The 6,000-nt window shown below is 38.2% G+C and overlaps 1 long non-coding RNA gene across 1 annotated transcript in view; it reads right to left on the bottom strand.

Annotated features, from left to right (window-relative positions):
- Positions 1–5,299: 5,299 nt before the first annotated feature.
- LOC116827546 (uncharacterized) overlaps positions 5,300–6,000 on the bottom strand; it is a 179,481-nt gene continuing 178,780 nt past the window's right edge. Inside the window, exon 3 of the long non-coding RNA XR_004374338.2 lies at positions 5,300–5,376. This is a non-coding gene — a long non-coding RNA (uncharacterized LOC116827546). The remainder of the gene's footprint in view (positions 5,377–6,000) is intronic.

Below are 6,000 nucleotides of genomic sequence, written 5' to 3'. Positions count from 1 at the left end.
TGTTGGATGTAGGTCATTTGTCCATCCTAGTCCCCTCATATCGTTTCATATATCCCTTCATTAGGTCTACTGTTGTAGTAGCATTCCATCAATTCCAGTCTCTTGTCTCGTCCATGAATGGTTTGTCCAGTAGCCCACTTTTCGTCAGATTGTCCTGGTTCCTCAGCATCTGGCGCGGACCTTGTTAATCCGGGCGATGTCCAAGCCAGCATGACTCTCCTAGTTCGTATCACTCTCATATTTGAGGTAGGCAGGTGAGCGTTAGGGGTCTTTGCCCAAGGACCCCTACTGGAAAGTTGGGTCCCACCGGATTTGAACCCTTCTCTTCGTATCAAGAGCGGTCTCCCGTATCAAATGGCGCTCCTTAACCACTACGCTATCCCAGTCGCCTATATATATGAGTATGAAGTAGAATTAATTATATTGTAAAAATAAGAATGGATTAAAGAAATGTTGTCTGCACCTTTAAGCAAAATTGTTGGAATGTTGCAATCCAGGTGTCAGAACACAGACATTAGCATAGAACAATTCACCGTTTAAGGGCAATTGGAAATATTAGCTTAGATCGATACCAATCAGTAAGGACGGGATATATGCATGCTGTGTCACAGGTGGTTTTTCCTGTCTGTTGCTTCTTTGTCCCTTTGTCAACTCCTGCCTTCATCTGTATAAATATATTGTGTCGTTGTATGGTGCTCACATTTATCTGGTGTATTAGCAGAGCGCTGTGCTATAAACAGAGTGGTCTGACAAACTGTGAGTCCTGAGTCTAACTTTGACATCATCTTATTTGTTTTAAAATTGCTTGTTCAGCATTGCTCTTGGAGTAGCCTCAGAATGTACAAAGTGAGGTAAGAATTTTCCCAGACAGATTAGGTACATAGTTAAGTTTTATAAACTTAGTCTTAACCTCTTTTGAAAGCTTCTTTTCTAGGAATTCCATTAAACTGAACAGCTCTGTTTGATTTATAACTGTTTATCATGAAGGGCTAAATTCAGTCATGGGTATATCCTGTTGATTCTGTCACTTTTAGAACAGAGAGAATTTTGTCCAAAGGTTTTGGACCAAAATCTGGTGGGGGTCTGACATAAACAAAATGGATTGTAAATGATTCACAGAGATGCAGCATTAGTTATACCTTGGAAAATGCAGTCTAAGCATAGCACTCTCAGACAGTCTGTTCTATTAGAATGCAAATAACTTGCAAGTAGGGCTGTGCAGAGAGACTATTGCTGCTCAGAAGCGTACATACAAAGTACGTACATACAAAGTACATACTTACCTCCTTTGTACAATTACAGAACCAGTTTCTCCTCCCGTGGTTTTCACACTCTACTGCTAGAACAGGGCCCCATCCTCCCTGATTGAACTAACCTCGTTATCTCTAGTTTGTTTAATAGCATATATATAGCTACCCTGGAAATTTCCACTACCTGCGTCTGACAAAGTGGGTATTCATCCACGAAAGCTCACGCTCCAAAACGTCTGTTAGTCTATAAGGTGCCACAGGATTCTCTGCTGCTTTTACTGATCCAGACTAACACGGCTACCCCTCTGATACCATACAAAGTAGGGTGATCATCATACTCCTGTCCCTGCAGTATGCTGTCTGTAGATCCTGTTGCAGAAAGCCTGCTGCAGAACTGTACTACTGGGATATTTTGGGGAAGCTACTATACGGCCTTGTCTACCCTAGAAAAGATGTAGTGGTTTAACTAAATTGAGTTTAAATCAATCTAGTTAAACTGGTGCAAAGCCCCACTGGATTAACCATTGTTTAAATCAATTTAGCATAATTTGGTGAGTTACAGAATGTTTGGATAGAAATATGATTTTTGGGAACAAAACCAGTCAATGTTTATGTTTTATGCTTTGTATCTTTCATATTATTTTGATATATCACTATTTCTTCTGTATGTGTGCGAATATCTTATTTGTGTTCATTGTTGAAAAATTTGTGCATAAAACTGTTGTGCATAATTGGCTCGTCATTTAGCTAGATCTCCACCCAACAGTTCTTGGAACCTAAAGTAAATGGTATACTATGAAGCTAGCAATAGACATAGCCAATAAACAAAAGATGTTTGAGAATTTCCTATTTTTATCTTCAATGTATTTGTGTTACTTATAAGAGGATTGGTACTGTAGCAGCTGACCAAGGTACATGGTTTGCGCATTCTGGAGCTGACATACTTATGGTGGTGTGCTCTTCCAGAAGGATCAGTGTAGCTGTCTGCTTAAACAGAAAGTTTCTGAGACAAGGATTAGCAGAGTAGTTAGTATGATTACATGCTTATTATTTGTTATTTTTTAACTCCGTGCAAGATGTTTGGGTATATAATATAGGGTGAGATTTTCAAAACTATAGAGAATTTTGCCACACATCCTGCAGCTAAATCCATTAGTCAGCTTTAAAATTTCAACCATATCATCCACTGTTAGATGCTACTCTTTGAATGGCATAGTGTACTAACAGTATTGGAAACATTTTCTCCACTGTCCTTCTACTCTTCCAAGGACCCTAAAGACTCCACTGTCTGGCACAGAGGGGTGACAAACATACCCTGTCCTTCACTTGATTAGAGATGGCTGAAACTCAGAATTTCTGTTCCACAAGAAATTCCAACATTTTAAAATTTCCTTTCATCCCAAATCAGAACAAAAGGTCAAAATGTCTCTTAAAACAAAAATTCCAAAAAAAATAATAATTTGGGAAAATATTGAAATGTTTCACAGGAACTTATCTGCAAAATGATGATTTCAAAATTGAAATGTTTTGTGAATATTGATTTTGTCAACCTTTTTTACTCAATAATATCAAAATATTTTGTCTCAATAAGATCAAAGAGCTTCATTTTTACTTTATTGTTTTGACATTTAAATTATATGTCAAAATGATAAAATAAAATAAAAATACTTTAATCTTATTGAAATAAAATCTTTAGAGAATTTTTAATTGAAAATTTAAAAAAACCCAATATATTCCCATGAAATAGTTTGATTTTTGTCAAATCAACATTTTCCAATGAAAAGCTGTTCCATCAGAAAATTTTCAACCAGTTCTGCTGATAGTTCTCAACAGCTGTTTCCTTTGCTAACCTAGAAGAACTTCGAATGAAAAAATTCCTCTTCGTATTTGTGGAATCTCATTTATTTTTTTACTACCGCACCTGATTAGATTTTTCGACATCTCTTTTTAGCTGACAAGGCATACCTACTTGAATGTTGTCAAAACTGTATTGTTCAAATTGTTTTGTGCCATTGGATCCCTAATCTTGTTAGCTAACATACTCTCTCTCTCTTTAAAGTAAAATAATAGTACCATACTTCTGGAAGATTACAAATTCGTATCATAACTGTGGTTATTCAGTATCAATCAATTACATGTTCCTACTGATATTGCACAGGAGTTCATGAAAAGGGCCAGGATTGGCAACTTTTTGACTGGAAGTTATGTAGTACAATTAACTCAACAAAACATTAGAATGTTTGCTTATATTGAGGACTCTTTGATTTGACCATTGTTTGTTTCAAAGTGTTCTTGTTATGTAAAGTCTAGATTCATGTCTTTGCTAAATGTCTTTTTCCCCATGTACTCTACTGTAGTTTATAATTCAACTGAAGAAGGGTTTCTCAAGCAGTGATCACATGGAGAAGACTAATGCTTCAGATGATTTTACTTTTCTGGTTTCGTATTTGGAAAAGCTGCCACACCAACTACAAAAATGTGGCTTTTTGCCCAGCAATGACTAAGCAAGTTGAAACTAATGCTGCTGTAAATCCCTCCCCTGAAAAGGGGGGATTTGTATGTCCTTTCCTCCCCTTGAGAGCACTTTTCGCCATGCAAACTTAAAGTTCCATTAGATACACTTTCCTTTTTGAAGTATTTATATCCCAACTGGTTAACACAATGTAATATATGCTAGAATAAAGCAGGGTGGGTCACATAAACAACAGGAGGTAGTCAGAGGCACTTTACAATGGCAGCTCACCATGGAAACATCAAACATAATATGGTGCTCCTGTCTTTTTATTTGTAGTGTTTAACAATAGCCTGGAACTAACTGACGGGAATCCTGGCTGCTGGGAAGGTTCTGTCACAGGCTCTAAAGTAACAACATGAAAAAACAAATCTGAAGTGTGCAACTTGTTATCTTGTGCATAAATAATTTGCCCATCAGCCTATCCGGTTTTTATTGTCTGTATGATGGTTGCTAGCTATGTTGACAATGCAGCCATCTGAATCTCATCAGCATATTTAAAGAAGAAAACTGGCTTTGGATGGAAGGGGGAAATTGGCCAGGGTTTACAGAGCCCTGCAAAGATGGGGAAGGAAGGTGTTAACTCCTTGTCAAAGGGGCTAAGTGAAGATCATGCCCCACCAGAGACAAGCTGCCCAGCCTGCCAGCTGAAGAGAGAAAGGGTTTCTTTCCATCAGGCAAATGAAGGGCTTCTGGGCAAGTCATTCAAAGGACAACAGAAAGTCTCTTGATTCTCTCTTCCCCCAATTTAGGGAGACAATAGAGCCTAGCATGCCACTGCCATATCTGATACTGAACAGGTGGCTTGGTGTTTCTGCAACTGGGATTGTGTTATATGCATACCAAAACACTGTGCTTACTTTTCCCAACTCAAGGGGGACAAGAAGCAGGAGATTCTCAAACCAAGCCTGGCTTAGGGGTCCTGTAGACTCTGGGAGATAGACATGCAACCAGAAATTAAAACTTCTCATTCCCAGGTAAAACTGCTTATTCTCCTTTTGCTTTGATTATCCCTTCACTGAAATGAGCCTACCTATATTTAGCAATGAGCTCTACCTGGTGCCTCAGGCTAAGGAAAGTCAGTCTTTATCTTTGTAAACTGACCAGAACAGAGAGCAGCCCAGTGCGTTAAAGAGACAGTGAACTAGTTGGCTGGGTTTTCCCTTTATATTTGGGATATAGTCTAGGTCACTTAAGTATAGGGGAAATATATACAGCACGATTTCTATTTATAAACATTGGCAAATAGCAGGTCAGGGCAGTAGCAGTTTTAGAAATGGATATACTACCTATATCACACAGAGGTCATTGAAGGCTTTCTCCTGCTGCAGATGTGTCCTGCTATTTGGACATAGGATAAGGAAAAAGGGAGGGAGGGAGTCTTTTCTCAATTCTGCTGTAAAAACTTCATACCTTCATTGTCCCTTACTTGAGAAGGCACACTGAAAACCTAATTGCTGGGATTTTAAGCCTGATTGATTCTAAATTAAGCTGACATCAAGATTCTCTTCTCCCCCCAACCCGTTCCCACTCTCACCTGCAGTTAGCTGGTGCTTGTGTCCTAGTGTGTTGTGTTTCCTTTTGGGATTGAAGACTGAAGTGTTCCATGAATGGCTACATGAAAAGACATCAGAAAACAGTGGTGGCTACTGTGGAATGAGGATTCTGGTATTTAAAAGAGGGAAATCAACAATATAGACTGTACCGGCAGCATTCACAGATGGCAAAAAGTGGGGATTTTTTTTCTCTGCCTTAATTAAATACGTGATTAAACAATGTATTTTATACCAGTGTATAATCTCAATTACATACCTGCTTATGTACAAGAAAATTACATTCATGATATGTAAAAGCAGCAAAGAATCCTGTGACACCTTATAGACTAACGGACGTTTTGAAGCATGAGCTTTTGTGGGTGATAAAGTGGGTATTCACCCACGAAAGCTCATGCTTCAAAATGTCTGTTAGTCTATAAGGTGCTACAGGATTCTTTGCTGCTTTTACAGATCCAGACTAACACGGCTACCCCTCTGATACTTGACATTCATGATATGGATTTTTTCGTCCAAACCAGTTCAGCCCATTTCCACCATGAAATAATTGTGCTATTTTGCATTTGGAGAAATCAAATTAAATTGACTTTATACTAAAGGTTTAGAGAATAACAAAGCAAACTATGAAAAAAATCAGTTTGTTCCAGTTCTGCCAAGAACCCCTTAGCAAAATTAAGATTTACTC

This window comes from Chelonoidis abingdonii, chromosome 3 (assembly GCF_003597395.2).
Source record: "Chelonoidis abingdonii isolate Lonesome George chromosome 3, CheloAbing_2.0, whole genome shotgun sequence".
In the NCBI taxonomy this organism is placed as follows: domain Eukaryota; kingdom Metazoa; phylum Chordata; order Testudines; family Testudinidae; genus Chelonoidis; species Chelonoidis abingdonii.
Note: the sequence above shows the minus strand (reverse complement) of the source record. Positions and strands in the feature narration are given on the sequence as shown.